This window comes from Papaver somniferum, chromosome 9 (assembly GCF_003573695.1).
Source record: "Papaver somniferum cultivar HN1 chromosome 9, ASM357369v1, whole genome shotgun sequence".
NCBI classification, from domain to species: Eukaryota; Viridiplantae; Streptophyta; class Magnoliopsida; order Ranunculales; family Papaveraceae; genus Papaver; species Papaver somniferum.
Window position 1 is genome coordinate 91,969,235 of NC_039366.1, and position 21,143 is coordinate 91,990,377.

Sequence of the window (21,143 nt, forward strand, 5' to 3'; positions counted from 1 at the left end):
GGATATTAACTAGGGTTTTGGTCTGGCGGTATACGACATGTGTGTTCATACACACGATGAGAATGTGAGAAAGTCGTGCAATCAGTTGGAGGAGTTAGCAAAGTAGTGGATGGAAAATAAATCAAGTCTCCGCACGATGAGCAACTGGTTTTAACACGATTTCCACTTCCCCATTTTTTGACTCCAGCAACTTCACACTTCATGGGATCAAGGTGTTTACAATTCTAGCAATATATTTTAAGTCTTTAAATCATGATTGAAACAACAAACAATTTTTCATAAAATAAGACATTCTTTCGTCGAACAGACAACAAGAGTATACGAACTCATCGTCTGAACAATTACTCTCAACAGAGAAAATTCAATCAATCAGAACTTATCTTATTTCTTCACGCAGAATACACAACATACCTACAATTTCGATAACCATTGATCTCACACATTTCTCAGCTTCCCTCCTACAGATCGACCCATCCTCACTTGTGACCGAATTGAATCTGGAACGACCATTGTCTTGGTTTAGGCCGGAGTCCTACATATTGATCTCTCGAATTCAAAGTACTCCCTCTTGCAGTGCATCTGTGTGAGGTTAGACAGTTTGCTCGGTTCAAGGAGTTTCCTCTGCACGGTCGTCTCCTCAATTCCTTAAAAACCAGCAACTCGTTTTTCCCCATCTACAGATTGGCGACCACAGTGGGAGATTATTCTCTCGGTTGAAATCTCACATTTTCACAAGATGGTTGATCTCAGGTCAGGTTCAGTTACAAACCCTAACCCAAACAATGCTAGCACTAGCAATACTGGTGGTACCCCAGAAACTGCTCCGGCTCCTAACAACGACACTTGCGATACTACTCCTCCTCAAACCAACATCGGGAACAATCCTCTCTTCGGCCAGTCTCCTGAGGAAGTCAGAGAAAACCCGACTACCATAGGTGATCTCATGAAGGTGCAAGAGACTCTTGCCAAGAATCAGATTGACATGGCTACCACTCAGAAAGAGTTATGCAATTATCTCAAGACTTTTACAGACAAGATGTCAGATAAAACTCAGGAGAAAGGAAAATCTAAAGAAACATCTTCAGACGCTGATCATGAAGTCACTCCAATCCATGTAGTAGATGATGAAGAAGTTCCTAAAGGTAAAGCTGTAGACAATCCGCTAGCGAAGGAACAATCCAGTTTCATCACCCGTGAAAACTTGGAGCGCCTCTTGGAGTACCGTGGAAAAGATAAAACTTCATCTGTCCATCGTCACCAACCTCCGTACCCTGCTGCTACACAAAGGATTCCTCTACCAAAAGGTTATACCTCTCCAACATTCACCCTTTATGATGGAACAAGCAATGCTCGAGAACATGTTTCCCGGTTTTTGGAAGCATTGGGCGAACATGAGCACAACCATGTCGTCCGTCTGAAGGAATTTTCAAAATCTCTGAAAGGCAGAGCATATACATGGTACAACAACATTGCACCATGGAGTATCACAAGCTGGGGAGAAATGATTAACGCTTTCTACAGGAAATATTTCTTTGTTTCAGAGCAAATCACCCTCTCTGATTTTGGAAGGATGTTTCAAAGGAGCAATGAACATCCTAATGATTATGTGAAAAGTTTCAGAGTTCAAGCTCTGGACTGTCATGATCCAAATGTCACAGAACAACAACTCGTGTACTTGTGCATCAATGGAATGATTCCAGTCTACAGGGTTTTATTGGAAAATCTCAGGTTCCAGACTTTCTCAGAACTTCATGAAGTGGCTAAGAGATCTGCAACTACTACACCTGCTTTATTGGAGAGATCTAAAATCACAAAAGCTGAAGAACCACGAGAAACTCGAGGTAGCAGACGTTTAATCAACAAACAGTACAACCTCCAACCTTCCACAAATGTTGTTGCATAAGGGAGCAAACAAAAAGTCAAGCCGCAGCGCAAGCATACTTCTCCGAACCCTTCGAAAGCACAAAGGAATGATAATCAAACTCGAGATGCACAAGCTCCTACACAACGCGCAGGGGCTGATCAAGAAGCACCTGATTCACTTTTCACATCGAAGAGGTGATTGAATTATTAGATGTTGGTTCAAGACGGTGCAATCAAGTTACCATATGTCAAGAAAGAACCAACTGAAGAAGACATGGAAAATTCTCGTTACTGTCGCTTTCATAGATTCGTCAATCATCCCATAAGGGACTGCAAAATCTTGAAGCGCATATTCCAAGAAAAAGTCGAATCAGGAGAACTTAACTTGGGGACTGAAGGAGTGCACAAAGACCCTCTCCCAGTCAGAACCTTCACTCTCTCTGAACCACTCGTCAAGGAAGCAGTTCAATCCTTAATCAAGCATGTTTGTGAATTGCTATACTTATCAAAGGCTCAAAGGAAAGACATGTTTGTTGCATTGAATCACATCGTGTCAGGGAAGCGTTTATTGATTCAGGAGGCACTCCCCGAGCCTTCAGCAACAGACAAAGAAATGTACGACTGGGGATTTCTCAGCACAGTCCATCTCAAGGTAAATGAGTTCAAACGAGCGTTGATTGATGTTGGCACTGCTGTCAATGTTATCCCACTGAAAACTCTCAGAGCCGCTGGTATCACACGATAAGAAGCCATTAAAGCTCCAGCATCAATCATGGATCACGAAGGGACGCCCAGAGATGCTTACGGACACATTACTCTCAAGGTGAATGTAAACTCAACCTGGACAGAAACCAAATTTTACATAATCCGAGAAGATCCAGGATATGACATGATCCTTGGACGTGCGTGGATTCATACTGGAAAGGTAACCCCAACACCTTCAACTTCAATTGCACATTTCTCTGTTGAGGAGATCTCTGATTCGGAAGAAGGAATAGAAGATATTCCACCGCTTGAATATATGAAGGAAGTCAGAACCTTGACGGAGCTGACACAAAAGCCTGAAGAAAACGCGAATGCTTTCATTAAAAGGTTTCGCGCTCAGGCAAGTCTTATTCCTCCTCATGTGTCCATATTATCAGTTTTCAAACATCCTACTTTGGTTCAAGGACTTTACTCCACCAACAACTTAGCCATTACAAAATGCTATGAATGGATAACCTCACCTCAACAATATTTCACCAAGTGGTTGGATGCAAAGCCTCTCCGAGTCGAACATTTCACCGATACTATCGTTGCTGAAATAATGGTTGAATTCAACAAGCAGTATCCCAAATATTCTTCTTTGCACGAATATCCATATGTCCCGCAAGATTGGAGGGCTTCAACAACATGAAACTCCATTGCACGAAGAATTCCAAACCAACAGAAGATATTCAGGGCGCGGACAATCAAGTCTAACAAGTTCCAGGAAGGAGACTTAGTTCTCAAAGCAACTAAGCGTAACTATCATTCTGCAAAGAACTCTAACTGGGAAGGACCTTTTATGATCTCTAAATCTGTTGATGGTGGATACTATAAATTAATCAACATGGACAACAAGGAGAGTGTGGCCGTAATACATGAGAATTGGCTCAAGGCCTTTGACGCTTAAGGTGTTGGACATTCGAGGTACTGGGTGTTCAAGACACGAATGCCCAAAATATTTGGCATTTAAGATTTTCTTTCATTGTATTTCAATTCCAAAATGTTTGCAATACTTGCATACAGTAATTTGAATTCAGCAATTTATCAAAATTCAGTTTACTTAAAGAAAATCTCTATCAAATCCAAAGAAAATACTCAATCATCTACTTATCCAAAACCAATCAAAACCAGAAAATAAAACCTCACATCTCTCAGAAGTTCAGAATTTCAAGAGATTATGGAAAGAAATCAAAGAAAATCATCAAAGAAAGATTTTCGCTCCTCTGCATCCTTCAAGATTTGTAAAGCTGCCTTCTCCATGTTCAGCTTTTCAGTCAGCCTAGCAATCTTGTCTTCCTTCTCCATAACAGCATCATTAGGAAAAGGTATGTTATTCTCGCATGAATCCTTGATAACATCTATCTTCTTACGAAGCCACTTCATGTTGAAGCCAACTTTCTCATAATTCTCCAAGTTGAACTCCTAATCAAAGAGTACATCTGGAGTAACATTATTTCTGTCCCTAACGTATATATCACTTACAACATGCATGATAACACTTACTTGCATTGTTAAATAATAAGCATGCTTGGGATCTCTGGTAACGATGATGTGACCAAATTTCCTCCATATCTTCTCGTACAAGTCGGCATATCCAATAGGAACGCTGAATCCACCAACTAGTTCGTGGTATGAAAGTGATGCATCAAAAGGAGGATCAAAAGAAACTCCTGCACTTTGATATTCATGCACCACTATACGATTTTCAATTACTGGAGCAACTTCTACAGTCATGGCAACAGTTTCTTCAGTTTCTTCTACTCGTGGTTCGGATTCTTCCACCACTGAAGCAACAACAATTAAAGTCTCGGTCTATTTAACAACACAGTAAAAACCATCTCATGGTCTTGAAGTATAGAGATGGTTGTCTCTTCATCAATAACCCCAGGGTTGCTCGAGTTATCATTATTGGTTTCATTATTCTCAACTTCGGTATTTGGCACCTAATACGAAGATTAGGTGAGATTAGAGCAATCTAAACATGGAAACCAAAGGAAATCATAAACTCCATCATATAAGTGGTATAAAATTATCAAAGTTCATCATTATGCATTCAATACACGATCAAATAACGTGAAAGTCATAAAAACACGTTTTACGACAAGCTCATCTGAAGAGATTTTACACTGCCTTGTATAAGACGACGAACTTGGAGCAATTGGTGAAGAATATAAGGTTTATTTACATACCATTCTCTTTGTATGGATGTTATCTACAACATATCAAAATTTTATAACGATTGGATGAACGAGTAAAAAGATGTGGCCAAAACATCTAACTACATGCCAGCTGAAAAATTCTTGAAGGTCTCCTGGAAGTTTACTGTTTCGCTGATTTCAGCCCCTAAACGTGCTCAAAACTCTAAAAGCTTCTTCCATAAAGATTTGAAATTTTCTGGGCATAAGGATACATGGGTAGATCGCGAAAATCTGACATCATATGAAGATTCTACAACGTTTTTGCTAAAGGGCTGAATTCTGGAATTTCAGGTGACATATTTCGGCAAAACTTTTTGTATATTCACATGAGTTCTCATTAATTCATTCATTCATTCATTCATAAATCAAGAACTTTATACTTCTATGGATAAAATGCAAGAGAAATACTTACTTGGGTGGTCTTTGAAGCATTCAAAGAGCCGTGATTGCATGTATCAGTATTAAGAGCATCATTACTCTCATTCGGTCTTGAGTTCTGAGAATCCTCTTCGTCACCAACTTCCGAAGATGATCGAGCATCACCAATATTCTCTACTTCCATGGAAATATCCTCCTGGATATATTCTCAATAATTAGCATTCTATCCACAAAGCATCATAATTGGTTATACGGAGAAATACTTACGTCGGCCTCTTCTTCAACACTCGAGTCAGAAACCGTTTTCCCAGCAACAGAGAATTGAAGGCCGTCAATACTTGATGGAGAAAAGTTCTGCAACGGAATAATAAATATGAGTTTTATAATCCTAATTATACGGATAAGAAGAAGTCACGCCAAAAGAAATATTGACAACTCACCAAGGAAACAACTGGGGACTTTATGGTATTAGGTAACAGCTTATAATTTTTGCTCCTGCCTTCTCCGCCATGAATAATCGCTTCAGTTTCTGGGAAGTCTACATGGATTCGAGGTCTTACGTTACGACCGTCCTGTGGTAAAAATTTGATGCAATGATTAAAATACAATTATCATAATTTTATAAAGATATACAAAAGGTACATACCTGTGAACATCCTGGAGACGTCTTTCGTTTATCGCCACCAGAGAGATGCTTCAATCTTGGTCGAGTAGAAATCATCTCGACAGAAGGAGGATCTTTCACCGGAGGTTTACCAACCATCACGAAATCATGTAACCGCTCAAGTTGTTGATTCCAATAGTCTACATAACCTGGAGTTACATACGTAATTCTCTCAGAGCAAGGGAACCAGTAATCGCTTCCTTCTACATGCGTACGGTCTAAATGGGTCCTAAGTTGTTCGACCGATGGTTTCCTTCTTCGAAAAGTCGGAACACACTGATCCATACCCATTTTTCGAGCTTCTCTATCAATGTTTTATTCCTCCACTGAAAGTTCTCCATATATCGCTGATATCAAGTGACCAGGAGTTCAACTCAACATAAAAGATATCTCGCCATCGCTCAGACCTGCACCAGACGCCAAAGCCATACTCTCTTCAGAATTTGTCAGCTGGGAAATATAAGAAGTAAATGACACCCATGGGAGGAAATCGAACTCAGATTCATCATCTAACACATCAATGAGACGTATCTTGAACCGAGGCTGCTTTGTAGACCAGCGCATGATTCTGGCATTATCCTTCTCAGAGAAAACATGACGAGCATCATAATTTGGTCCTTGCAAGATAGTACGTGGAATAAGTGCGTAATTCTTGAAATGTTCCCACATCAAAGCTTGAAGAAACATCGTATTGGCATAGCATTCGATATTCATAAAGCCATTCGATACACTGGAGTCTAAGTTAGAGTACAAAGAACCCAAGAATAGGCTACCTATTGGAAGTCGCTCACCTTGAGTCATCTTGATAGCAAAGGGAATCACGAACAGCTTCAACAAATTTCCACTATCTTTAAATACGTCTCTGGACAACCATAAACATAAGAAAACAGCAATAGATAACATACCATCAACGAGACTATCGGGAGCCTCATCTCTTGGCCACCAGCGTGTTAACCAGTGAGCATAACAACACTTGTTGGACACCTTGTTAATCTTCTCCATTTCCGGTGCCAAGATGTTAGAAACTGTCGTCTCCTCAGCTGAAAGACCCTCAGGGAGATTGCATGTGATTGGGAGATGCAACAAAGCAACTACATCCTCTAAGGTGATGGTAAATTCTCCCCATCTGCATATGAAGGTATGGGTCGGAATACACCAATGAGCAAGTAGAGCCGCTATAACTCGCACATCATGAAAAATGAACAAGTCTCCAAATGCTTGAATAGCCCTTGTTATTTGTGCCTGATTCAGCATAGCTCTAACGCGAGGGAAACCCAGCATATGTCTCGCCCATCCAGAGAATTTTTCTAAAGGTCGTCGAGAAAGCTTAAACTCTATGATTGACGCAAGGAAAAGTCCCCGTTCAAGACAAAATAAGATCACTGTCTTGGAGTCACCAATTTCTTTTGAGTAACACTTCTGGGATTTATCAGAAGATGATACGTTGGGGTTTTGAGACGTTTTTCGGTTTCCTGCTGAACCTCAAAAAACGCATCATCTATATTCGGAACATTCTTGATTCCAAGTGTTTCTTCTTCTTCATCTTCACCAACAGAAGTCTCATCCATGCATGTATCGTCTCTGGAAACATCATTTTCTTGGGAGTCATACATCCTTGCGAGCTGTAATATGAACACAAAGCTCTACTTCAGTATATCATCCATGCAAGATGCGAACATCAACGAAACAATGGAATGAAGCAATTGGATGCTAAAAATGCTCATGCAAGCATCTACAAAATGGTAACTCTTAACTCTTACCCGTTTACGATTCTACTAACAGTAGTGATTCTGATAAAGGAGTTAACATTTCAAAACTTGCTCGCTTCTTCGAACCTGCAAAGAATGAGCAAAACGTTTATTTTCAAAAATTGAAACCTGATTTTCATAAAATCATGAACATAATTTTCACTGTGTGAACATTCATCACTGAGTTATGAAAAAGTCACATCAAGGAAATATTTCATCATAAATAATTGTTTACTTTTAATGATTCCTCAAAATCAAAATTTGATTTTCAACAAAATAGTATATATGTATATGCATATATAAAAACGTGAATTATTCACGTAAAATAAATTTTAATATTTTGATGTGAGCAAAAACTCACATAATAATAATAATAAAATAATATCCGTGAACATGTCATGGTTTTTTATAAAAAAAATCGTGAATATTCACGGTTCTATCAAAAAAAAAATCTTTCTCCTTCGTACAGTCGTCCGTCTTTGAAACGAGGGTTTATTTCGATTTTGTAAAAATTCATACCTTTCAAGATAAAGTTTTGGTTTTCATGAAAGCTCATAAACCAAATTTTATCACTAGACACAGGTCTCTATATATAAAAAAAAAATCTCTCCTAAGTCAGGGATTGTTACTAGTTTCTTAAACTAACGATCGAACGAACATACGTTTTTCAAACAAGGTGTTAGAGCATTGCTTGGTTGAACCCACTAGCGTTGGTATGTCAATCTAGTTGTCAAATTTAGTTTCCACAGCGCATTCTTGATTTAGTATACTAAAGATAGTTTCAGACTAGATTAGGTCTAAGAAGAGCTATTCTTGAAGGATGAAGACTGAAGATTACAAGAAGACATCAACAAGGACTTCTTCAACAAAGGTATGTGGTGATTGATTTCATTTTAATTCTTGTTAAATTATACCTTTCTAATCTATCAAAACAAATGCTCACTCTATGGAACAATTCCTATGACGGTTAATATACATTTATTTATATATACTTGAGGTTATTTGAGCCACGACTTTTGTGACAATAACCTTTATCCTTAGAAAGGTTCTCATGTTATAGTGAATGATCTTACGAATTCAACGAGCCAAGAATCACTCAATTCCGAGTTATAACGATGAAATTATGAGTGATTTATTAAAGTAACAATTATAAGTGTTGCTGTAATTTTTACAGTTCGTTAGTAGGAAACAATCCATGGACTGTTCGTAACGGTTCACGGACTTGGGCCCAATTACGTGACCAAAAGGAATTTTTTGTCAAGTTTGTGATGTTTTCTTATCTAGGCAAGATGGCTAGTAATCCAAACATATTTGATTACTATATTAAAGTGTTTGTGATTCCTTCTTAAGTTAAAATGTGATTTATTCACATAAATATATTTGCTAATTAATTAGTTATTTAATTATTTTGGCAAGAGTTGTAACTTAGAAAAGACTCCCATAATTAAGAGAGTCTTGAAAAAGGAAAATAGCCAAAACCTTAGCTTAGCTTTTAAGCTATCTTGTTCACTATAAATAAAGGGTTCATGAGTGCTACACTTTTTCATCCCCTTTGGAAAATTGGTGTAAGCTTCATAAGGTTGTTTTCCATGTATTCTGTTCTTCGTGAACAAGAGTGATATAAAAGTTTTTGTATTGGGGATCACAAAGCCGAGTTGGATTTAGTCTTCGTGATTGATCATACAACTTGTAATCTAGGTTTTTCACCTCTTGTCAATTCTAAGGTTTTCTCTTCTGACATAAAACCATTCAAGAGTTGTTGATCATAAATCCTAGGTTTTGATAGATTTCAGTTTCCGATCGTATACCAACACTTGTTAGTCGAAATCGGAAGCTAGAAAGAAAACTTCGATTAAGGTATCTCGTAAAAATCCTTAAGAAGTTTTAAACAAGATATATCTAGATTTATTCAAGTTATTCTTGTTTTAGAATTATTAGGGTTTTCTTTACTTGAAAATTGATCTTTTGAATCTCCCAAGTTCACTTACGAAAATCAGGTTCGCGGACTCCTTGTGTGTACGTATACTGATTGTTAGTTAAAACCCTAATCTACAAGTTTGTTTTGATATTACTTTTACCTAGTAATTATTTTTATCAAAATAAACACAAGATTTGCAAAACCTTGATTTACATCTAAAGGGAAATCAAATCGGTGTTTTATACAAACAAAAATCGAATCGTATCAATCGTGTTGTTGTATCTTCTAAAGAGAGCCTTGGGTTCTGCTAAAAGATTTACGAGAAGAATTCCTAAAGACAATCGGTGTTGTGCTAGGAGTTTTTGATGAAGCAGGTATTACATCTAGTCCGAATAGGTAGTAGGAAATTGGTGTAGCAGCTTATAATCAGTGTGTGTTTATTCTGGACTAGGTCCCGGGGTTTTTCTGCATTTGCGGTTTCCTCGTTAACAAAATTTCTTATGTCTGTGTTATTTCTTTTCCGCATTATATTTTTTTATATAATTGAAATATCACAGGTTGTACGTAAGTTCAATCAATCGTGAATCCGACCTTTGGGTTGTTGATTAAATTGATTGATACTTGGATATTGGTTTTTGATACCGTCCAAGTTATTTCTCATATTCAATCGGGATCGCAAATTCCTACTTGTTTGATTGCGGATTGAATTGAGAAATTGAGATATAACTCTTTATACTTTTCTTAAGATTGAGTCTGACTGTCTAGTTGATTCTCTTGAAAGTATATTGGAGTTAGTCCATACAAATTGCCAAACGAATTATTGGGTGTGGTTGTTGTATCCCCGCTTTATTAATTGGTATTAGAGCAGGAAAACACGCTAAGACCTCATAAGTCTGTGTTTCTAGCAATCTGATTCTATGGACAAAAGTGCTATCTCTATACACGTACCGCCAGTCTTCGATGGCACGAACTATTTATGATGGAAAATTACTATGCATTCTTTTATTCAAGCGCGAGATTTCAGTCATAGGTTCGTATAATTAATGGCTATAATCCTCCATTAGTTACAGTAGACGGTGTAACTGTTGAAAAGGATATTGGTGATTATGATGATCTTGAGATTCTTGCTGCAAAGCAAAATTTGGAAGGATTAAATGCTATCATCCATGCCATTACCCCAGATCAGCACCTGTACTACATGTAATAAGTCTAAATATGCTTGGGATACCTTAGAAACCATATTCGAAGGGAATGCCGCAGAGAAAGAAACAAGGCTTCAAAATCTAGCTTCTGACTGGGAAAACCTTTGCATGTCTGATGATGAAACATTTGATGAGTTTAACCAAAGACTTTCTCGAATAGTTAACTCCTCGTATTCATTAGGAAGAACTATTCCGGAGAAAGATATTGTGTGCAAAACTCTGAGGTCTCTACCATCAAGATACGAGTCTAAGAAACATGCCATTGAAGAAGCAAACGATCTTTCTACACTCTCCAGAAATACCCTTGTTGGAAAGTTAAAGATCTTTGATAATGAACACGCATCTAGAAAAGAGGTGATTTCTCTTAAAGCTGCAAACAATTCTGAATCCTCTAAGGATAAATCTGGTTCACTAGATACTAAGGATGTTAGTCCACGACAATTTAGAAAATTCTTGAGAGATAGGAAAAAGAGTTTTTCTAAAGTTACAACATATCCTAATGATGATGTACAATGCTATAACTATCGTGGTTTCGGGCACTTGTCTTCAGTATGTCTTAGCTGGAGTCGTAGACAGTCGGCATATGCAGCTGCTTTGCCTACTCTCGATGATGGACCTGAATATTATAATACCCAAGAGTACGCAAGCGAGGTTGCATTAGCTTCTTGAAAAATTCTTTCGGATACTGATTCTGATTCTGACGAAGAAGTGTTCCATGTTGATCCAGTTGCTAATAATCTTCTTAAAGAATGTCATCAGAAACTCTCGAAAGATGAAAGCACCATTTTCAGTGAGAAAGTTAAATATGACAGACTTCATAGTCGGAATAAATACTTGCAAGACCAACTTGATTCTAGTGGTGCAAGAGATTATCTCGACGAAATACGAAAGCTTAAAGAAGAAATTGCCGAAAGTCGAGATCGGGAAATTACTCTTCAAGCAAAGCTAGATAACTTGGAGAACATTGAGATGAACTTGTTATTTGATTCGGAACGAGAAGATCTCAGTGTTAAATATGAATCATCCAAGAATGATCTAGTTATTGCACTCGAAAAGGTCAAAAGGTTGGAAGAAGAAAACTCGAGCTTAAAAGAGAGTTTGTCTAGAAATAACAACTCAGAAAAATTAACCCCGATATTGGTAGCATGTAGAATTCATCGTGATACACGGGGATTGGGCTATGAAGGAATAAACGCTCCTGGTATTTGCAAAGAGGTAAAATTTGTCAAAGCTAAAGATTCTTCTAAACCAAAACCTTCCACGGTTGACAAAAGTAAAGTATCTCTACCAACTGCCGATGACGAAAAGAGAAAATTCTGTCAAGCTCCAAAGCAAGCACATACTCATTCAGGTAACTCTAAACATAACTTTTTCCATTCTACTAAACATTATTTTTATTGTGGAAAGCCAGGTCATTTACAGAGGAATTCCAGATATCTTAAACGAGATAAAACCAGATCTGATTCTGTTAAGATGACAAGATCTGATGTTCCAAACTGGAGAAAAACTAAGTCTCATAATTTCAGTTTTTCGAGTATTCCCTCCAAGAAATTTCATAATTATATTGGGGAGAAAAAGAAATACGTTGCTCCAAAAGCTACTCAGAAATGGGTACCAAAGAAGATCGATAAAGCAACGAGTACTATTAAGAAGGATCTCCCAGAAAAGAGTTCGACAAGGGATAACATCTTAAAAAGGTATGAAACAGTTATTGAAAGTTTCAAGGAAGTTGTTAAATTCCTAAACTCCATGCATGATTTTGTTTCGAATACCTGTGGTGAGCAAGATTTTGTTCACCTCAACACAACATGATTGTGTGGAAAGTGCATCCTCACCAAGAATCCCTAGCAAATGCGGTGAGGATTGCAATAGAATTGGGGCACACATATTGTGTTGGGTAATTTTTGAGGATGTGGAACAACTTATTGTTTCGAGCTGAGTCTATCTCGCTTATCTATTTCTCGAAATATGTGTTGGTAAGCTTTCACTTTAGCCAAGTTCATCTTTACCTAGTGACGAAAGTCATGACAAGTTTCAATCACTTTGAAAATTGCTTACTTTGACGAAAAATAGTTTGTGAATAACAACTATAGAATATCAACGTCCTCTAAGAATGTTTCAATGATTGAAATGAGAGTTTAGATAATATAATCATTGGAGGATATAAGCATTGTTGTGGAAACACATATATGTATAAGTCCTTATTCCTTGAACCGAAGGTTGCGAACTTTGTTGATCAAGAGAACCGGAATACGCGAACTGGCGGAAATTCTCGACCCGAGAAATTCTTCTGGAGTTTGTGAACTCCGTCCGCGAACCCAGTCCGCGAACTTGAGTAGGTTATATCTAAAAACGATGTTTGTGAACTTATTCTTATAAAAACTAAGGAATGCAAATTGAAAACCGTGGCTATAAAGTTCATGAACCGATTCTAGTGAATCAAATCGTTTTTGCTTCGATTGTGTCTTGTGTAGTTACATAAGATTTCCTTGCAATTGAACAACTCTCTAACTAGTTCATTTGAGTCATTTGAACTAGTTATGGTGAAGAAGAATATGGTTAAATACCACGCGTATGATTCTTAATTATCTAACTTGATTCGTGATTAAAAAAAAAAATCTTAAGCATAACAGGTTAGAAGCAATAATCAAAACTATTGTATGTTGGTTTTTATTGTCAAAAGATCTTTTTCATACTCTTATGGTAACCATTCTTGGTGTAAATCCTTATGGAAAAGATTATTCTTCTTTCTAAGCATATCAATTCTTGTTTATACAAGGTTGTATCTTAGCAAAGATGATCACAATACTTGATCTTCATGATTACATATTGTGTATTATTACCAAGAGATAATTCTATTGTTTAGTAACATGATCTCATGTGAGACTTTCAATGATTGGTTCTTAGTTCGTATCTCCTTGTGGGGTTTCTAAAACCCAATATATAAATCCTTATCTCTGGAGTAAGGTCACTCTTGTTGTTCTTTCGGGAATGACATCTTATGGGGGAGAGTTCTTAATTGAACTTGTGCTTAATTGCCATATCTTTGAGGGGAGAAGCGGTTGTGGAACATGTAGGGGTTAACTTGTATCTTAATAAATTCCTTGATGAAGTCACTAAGTTTCAACTCTGTGATATCATCTAAAGTAAAGTTGATATGTTTTTCTTTAGTTAAGAAGTTCATCTATGAAAATTTCATTAGGATCCCACCAATTTTCATACCTTTGCCAATTTATATTGACAAAAAGGGGGAGAATTATTTTGTAGTTCACACTACATATACATATGGTTGACGGATCATTATGTAAGGGGGAGTGGTTTTCATTGTGAGATGAAGTATTGACTAAGGGGGAGTGATACATATCACCGTAGTATTATTGTCAAAGTTGTGATACAATTGAACTTTGATGTTATGTAATAATACTATGATGGATCTTACACAAGTACAGGATGAACGCACGCATAGTTGAAGAACAATGGAAATCAAGCATGTTGGGTTTTGGAGTTGTAATGCTTTTATTTATTTAAATCCATATGTAAAATGGTTTTGTCACTAAAATTGACAAAGGGGGAGATTGTTAGAGCGGTGCTTGGTTGAACCCACTAGCGTTGGTATGTCAAGCTAGTTGTCAAATTTAGTTGCCAAAACGCATTCTTGATTTAGTATACTAAAGATAGTTTCAGATTAGATTAGGTCTAAGAAGAGCTATTCTTGAAGGATGAAGACTGAAGATTACAAGAAGACATCAACAAGGACTTCATCAACAAAGGTATGCGGTGATTGATTTCATTTGAATTCTTGTTGAATTCTACCTTTCTAATCTATCGAAACAAATGCTCACTTTATGGAACAATTCCTATGACGGTTAATATATATTTATGTATATATACTTGAGGTTATTTGAGCCACTACTTTTGTGACAATAACCTTTATCCTTGGAAATGTTCTCATGTTATAGTGAATGACCTTACGAATTCAACGAGCCAAGAATCACTCAATTCCGAGTTATAACGATGAAGTTATGAGTGATTTATTAAAGTAACAATTATAAGTGTTGTTGTAATTGTTACAGTTCGTTAGTAGGAAACAATCCATGGACTATTTGTAACGTCTCACATACTTGGGCCCAATTACGTGACCAAAAGGCATTTTTGGTCAAGTTGGTGATGTTTCCTTATCTTGGCAAGATGGCTATTAATCCAAACATATTTGATTACCATATTAAAGTGTTTGTGATTCCTTCCTAAGTTAAAATGTAATTTATTCAAATAAATACAATATTTTGCTAATTAAATATTTATTTAATTATTTTGGCAAGAGTTGCAACTTAGGAAAGACTCCCATAATTAAGAGGGTCTTGAAAAAGGAAAATAACCAAAACCCTAGATTAGCTTTTAAGCTACCTTGTTCACTATAAATAAAGGGTTCATGAGTGCTACACGTCTTCATCCCCTTTGGAAAATTGGTGTAAGCTTCATAAGGTTGTTTTCCATGTCTTCTGTTATTCGTGAACAAGAGTGAGATAAAAGTTTTTGTATTGGGGATCACAAAGCCGAGTTGGATTTAGTCTTCGTGATTGATCATACAACTTGTAATCTAGGTTTTTTACCTATTGTCTATTCTAAGGTTTTCTCTTCTGACATAAAACCATTCAAGAGTTGTTGATCATAAACCCTAGGTTTTGATAGATTTCAGTTTCCGATCGTATACCAACACTTGTTAGTCGAAATCGGAAGCTAGAAAGAAAACTTCGATTAAGGTATCTCGTAAAAATCCTTAAGAAGTTTTAAACAAGATATCTCTATATTTATTCTAGTTGTTCTTGTTTTAGAATTATTAGGGTTTTCTTTACTTGGAAATTGATCTTTTGAATCTCCCAAGTTCACTTACAAAAATCAGGTTCGCGGACTCCTTGTATGTACGTATACTGATTGTAAGTTAAAACCCTGATCTACAAGTTTGTTTTGATATTACTTTTACCTAGTAATTGTTTTTATCAGAATAAACACAAGATTTGCAAAACCTTGATTTACATCTAAAGGGAAATTAAATCGGTGTTTTATGCAAACAAAAATCGAATCGTATCAATCGTGTTGTTGTATCTTCTAAAGAGAGCCTTGGGTTCTGCTAGAAGATTTACGAGAAGAATTCCTAAAGACAATCGGTGTTGGGTATTACATCTAGTCCGAATAGGTAGTAGGAAATTGGTGTAACAGCTTATAATCAGTGTGTGTTTATTCTGGACTAGGTCCCAGGGTTTTTCTGCATTTGCGATTTCCTCGTTAACAAAATTTCTGGTGTCTGTGTTATTTCTTTTTCGCATTATATTTGTTTTATATAATTGAAATATCACAGGTTGTACGTAAGTTCAATCAATCGTGAATCCGACCTTTGGGTTGTTGATTAAATTTATTGATACTTGGATATTGGTTTTCGATACCGTCCAAGTTATTTCTTATATTCAATCGGGATCGCAAAATCCTACTTGTTTGATTGCGGATTGAATTGAGAAATTGAGATATAACTCTTTGATATACTTTTCTTAAGATTGAGTCTGACTGTCTAGTTGATTCTCTTGAAATTATATTGGAGTTAGTCCATACAGATTGCCAAACGAATTATTGGGTGTGGTTGTTGTACCCCCGCTTTTTCAATTGGTATCAGAGAAGGCAAACACGATAAGACCTCATAAGTCTGTGTTTGTAGCAATCTGATTCTATGGACAAAAGTGCTATCTCTATACACGTACCGCCAGTCTTCGATGGCACGAACTATTTATGATGGAAAATTGCTATGCATTATTTTATTCAAGCGCGAGATTTCAGTCATGGGTTCGTATAGTTAATGGCTATAATCCTCCATTAGTTACAGTAGACGGTGTAACTGTTGAAAAGGATATTGGTGATTATGATGATCTTGAGATTCTTGCTGCAAAGAAAAATTTGGAAGGATTAAATGCTATCATCCATGCCATTACCCCAGATCAGCACCATGTTACTACATGTAATAAGTCTAAATATGCTTGGGATATCTTAGAAACCATATTCAAAGGGAATGCCGCAGAGAAAGAAGCAAGGCTTCAAAATCTAGCTTCTGACTGGGAAAACCTTTGCATGTCTGAAGATGAAACCTTTGATGAGTTTAACCAAAGACTTTCTCGAATAGTTAACTCCTCGTATTCATTAGGAAGAACTATTTCGGAGAAAGATATTGTGTGCAAAACTCTCAGGTCTCTACCATCAAGATACGAGTCTAAGAAACATGCCATTGAAGAAGCAAACGATCTTTCTACACTCTCCAGAAATACCCTTGTTGGAAAGTTAAAGATCTTTGATAATGAACATGCATCTAGAAAAGAGGTGATTTCTCTTAAAGCTGCAAAAAATTCTGAATCCTCTAAGGATAAATCTGGTTCACCAGATACTAAGGATGTTACTCAACGACAATTTAGAAAATTCTTGAGAGATAGGAAAAAGAGTTTTTCTAAAGTTACAACATCTCCTAATGATGATGTACAATGCTATAACTGTCGTGGTTTCGGGCACTTGTCTTCAGTATGTCCTAGCTGGAACCGTAGACAGTCGGCATATGCAGCTGCTTTGCCTACTCTGGATGATGGACCTGAATATTATAATCCCCAAGAGTACGCAAGCGAGGTTGCATTAGCTTCTGGAAAAATTCTTTCGGATACTGATTCTGATTCTGACGAAGAAGTGTTCCATGTTGATCCAGTTGCTAATAATCTTCTTAAAGAATGTCATCAGAAACTCTCGGAAGCTGAAAGCACCATTTTCAGTGAGAAAGTCAAATATGACAGACTTCATAGTCGGAATAAAGACTTGCAAGACCAACTTTATTCTAGTGGTGCAAGAGATTATCTCAATGAAATACGAAAGCTTAAAGAAGAAATTGCCGAAAGTCGAGATCGGGAAATTACTCTTCAAGCAAAGCTAGATAACTTGGAGAACATTAAGATGAACTTGTTATTTGATTCGGAACGAGAAGATCTCAGTGTTAAATATGAATCATCCAAGAATGATCTAGTTATTGCACTCGAAAAGGTCAAAAGGTTGGAAGAAGAAAACTCGAGCTTAAAAGAGAGTTTTTCTAGAAATAGCAGCTCAGAAAAATTAACCTCGATATTGGTAGCATGTAGAATTCATCGTGATACACGGGGATTTGGCTATGAAGGAATAAACGCTCCTGGTATTTGCAAAGAGGTAAAAATTTTCAAAGCTAAAGATTCTTCTAAACCAAAACCTTCCACGGTTGACAAAAGTAAAGTATCCCTACCAACTACCGATGACGAAAAGAGAAAATTCTGTCAAGATCCAAAGCAAGCACATACTCATTCAGGTAACTCTAAACATAACTTTTTCCATTCTACTAAACATTATTTTTATTGTGGAAAGCCAGGTCATTTGCAGAGGAATTGCATATATCTTAAACGAGATAAAACCAGATCTGATTCTGTTAAGATGACAAGATCTGATGTTCCAAACTGGAGAAAAACTGAGTCTCATAATTTCAGTTTTTCGAGTATTCCCTCCAAGAAATTTCATAATTATATTGGGGAGAAAAAGAAATACGTTTCTCCAAAAGATACTCAGAAATGGGTACCAAAGAAGATCGATAAAGCAACGAGTACTATTAAGAAGGATCTCCCAGAAAAGAGTTCGACAAGGGATAACATCTTAAAAAGGTATGGAACAGTTATTGAAAGTATCAAGGAAGTTGTTAAATTCCTAAAGTCCATGCTTGATTTTGTTTCGAATACCTGTGGTGAGCAAGATTTTGTTCACCTCAACACAACATGATTGTGTGGAAAGTGCATCCTCACCAAGAAGCCCTAGTAAATGCAGTGAGGATTTCAAAAGAATTGGGGCACACATATTGTGTTGGGTATATTTTGAGGATGTGGAACAACTTATTGTTTCGAGCTGAGTCTATCTCGCTTATATATTTCTCGAAATATGTGTTGGTAAGCTTTCACTTTAGCCAAGCTCATCTTTACCTAGTGACGAAAGTCATGACAAGTTTCAATCACTTTGAAAATTGCTTACTTTGACGAAAAATAGTTTGTGAATAACAACTATAGAATATCAACGTCCTCTAAGAATGTTTCAATGACTGAAATGAGAGTTTAGATAATATAACCATTGGAGGATATAAGCATTGTTGTGGAAACACATATATGTATAAGTCCTTATTCCTTGAACCGAAGGTTGCGAACTTTGTTGATCAAGAGAACCGAAATACGCGAACTGGCGGAAATTCTCGACCCGAGAAATTCTGCCGGAGTTTGTGAACTCCGTCCGGGAACTTAAGTCCGCGAACCCAGTCCGCGAACTTGAGTAGGTTATATCTAAAAACGATGTTTGTGAACTTATTCTTATAAAAACTAAGGAATGCAAATTTCAAACCGTGGCTATAAAGTTCATGAACCGATTCTAGTGAATCAAATCGTTTTTGCTTCGATTGTGTCTTGTGTAGTTACATAAGATTTCCTTGCAATTGAACAACTCTCCAACTAGTTCATTTGAGTCATTTGAACTAGTTATGGTGAAGAAGAATATGGTTAAATACCACGCGTATGATTCTTAATTATCTAACTTGATTCGTGGTTAAAAAAAAAAATTCTTAAGCATAACAGGTTAGAAACAATAATCAAAACTATTGGATGTTGGTTTTTATTGTCAAAAGATCTTTTTCATACTCTTATAGTAACCATTCTTGGTGTAAATCCTTATGGAAAATATTATTCTTCCTTCTAAGCATATCAATTCTTGTTTATACAAGGTTGTATCTTAGCAAAGATGATCACAATACTTGATCTTCATGATTACATATTGTGTATTATTACCAAGAGATAGTTCTATTGTTTAGTAACATGATCTCATGAGAGACTTTCAATGATTGGTTCTTAGTTCGTATCTCCTTGTGGGGTTTCTAAAACCCAATATATAAATCCTTATCACTGGAGTAAGGTCACTCTTGTTGTTCTTTCGGGAATGACATCTTATGGGGGAGAGTTCTTAATTGAACTTGTGCTTAATTTCCATATCTTTGAGGGGAGAAGCGGTTGTGGAACATGTAGGGGTTAACTTGTATCTTAATAAATTCCTTGATGAAGTCACTAAGTTTCAACTCTGTGATATCATCTAAAGTAAAGTTGATATGTTTTTCTTTAGTCAAGAAGTTCCTCTATGAAAATTTCATTAGGATCCCACCAGTTTTCATACCTTTGCCAATTTATATTGACAAAAAGGGGGAGAATTATTCTGTAGTTCACCCTACATATACATATGGTTGATGGATCATTATGTAAGGGGGATTGGTTTTCATTGTGTGATGAAGTATTGACTAAGGGGGAGTGATACATATCACCGTAGTATTATTGTCAAAGTTGTGATACAATTGAACTTTGATGTTGTGTAATAATACTACGATGGATCTTCCACAAGTACAGGATGAACACACGCATAGTTGAAGAACCAAGGAAATCAAGCATGTTGGGTTTTGGAGTTGTAATGATTTTATTTGTTTAAATCCATATGTAAAATGGTTTTGTCACTAAAATGACAAAGGGGGAGATTGTTAGAGCAGTGCTTGGTTGAACCCACTATCGTTGGTATGTCAAGCTAGTTGTCAAATTTAGTTTCCAAAACGCATTCTTGATTTAGTATACTAAAGATAGTTTCAGACTAGATTAGGTCTAAGAAGAGCTATTCTTGAAGGATGAAGACTTAAGATTACAAGAAGACATCAACAAGGACTTCATCAACAAAGGTATGTGGTGATTTATTTCATTTGAATTCTTGTTCAATTCCACCTTTCTAATCTATCGAAACAAATGCTCACTTTATGGAACAATTCCTATGACGGTTAATATACATTTATGTATATATACTTGAGGTTATTTGAGCCACGACTTTTGTGATAATAACCTTTATCCTTGGAAAGGTTCTCATGTTATAGTGAATGAGCTTACGAATTCAACGAGCCAAGAATCACTCAATTCCGAGTTATAACGATGAAGTTATGAGTGATTTATTAAAGTAACAATTATAAGTGTTGTTGTAATTGTTACAGTTCGTTAGTAGGAAACAATCCATGGACTATTTTTAACGGTTCACGGACTTGGGCCCAATTACGTGACCAAAAGGCATTTTTGGTCAAGTTGGTGATGTTTCCTTATCTAGGCAAGATGGCTATTAATCCAAAAATATTTGATTACCATATTAAAGTGTTTGTGATTCCTTCCTAAGTTAAAATGTAATTTATTCAAATAAATACAATATTTTGCTAATTAAATATTTATTTAATTATTTTGCCAAGAGTTGTAACTTAGGAAAGACTCCCATAATTAAGAGGGTCTTGAAAAGGGAAAACAACCAAAACCCTAGATTAGCTTTTAAGCTACC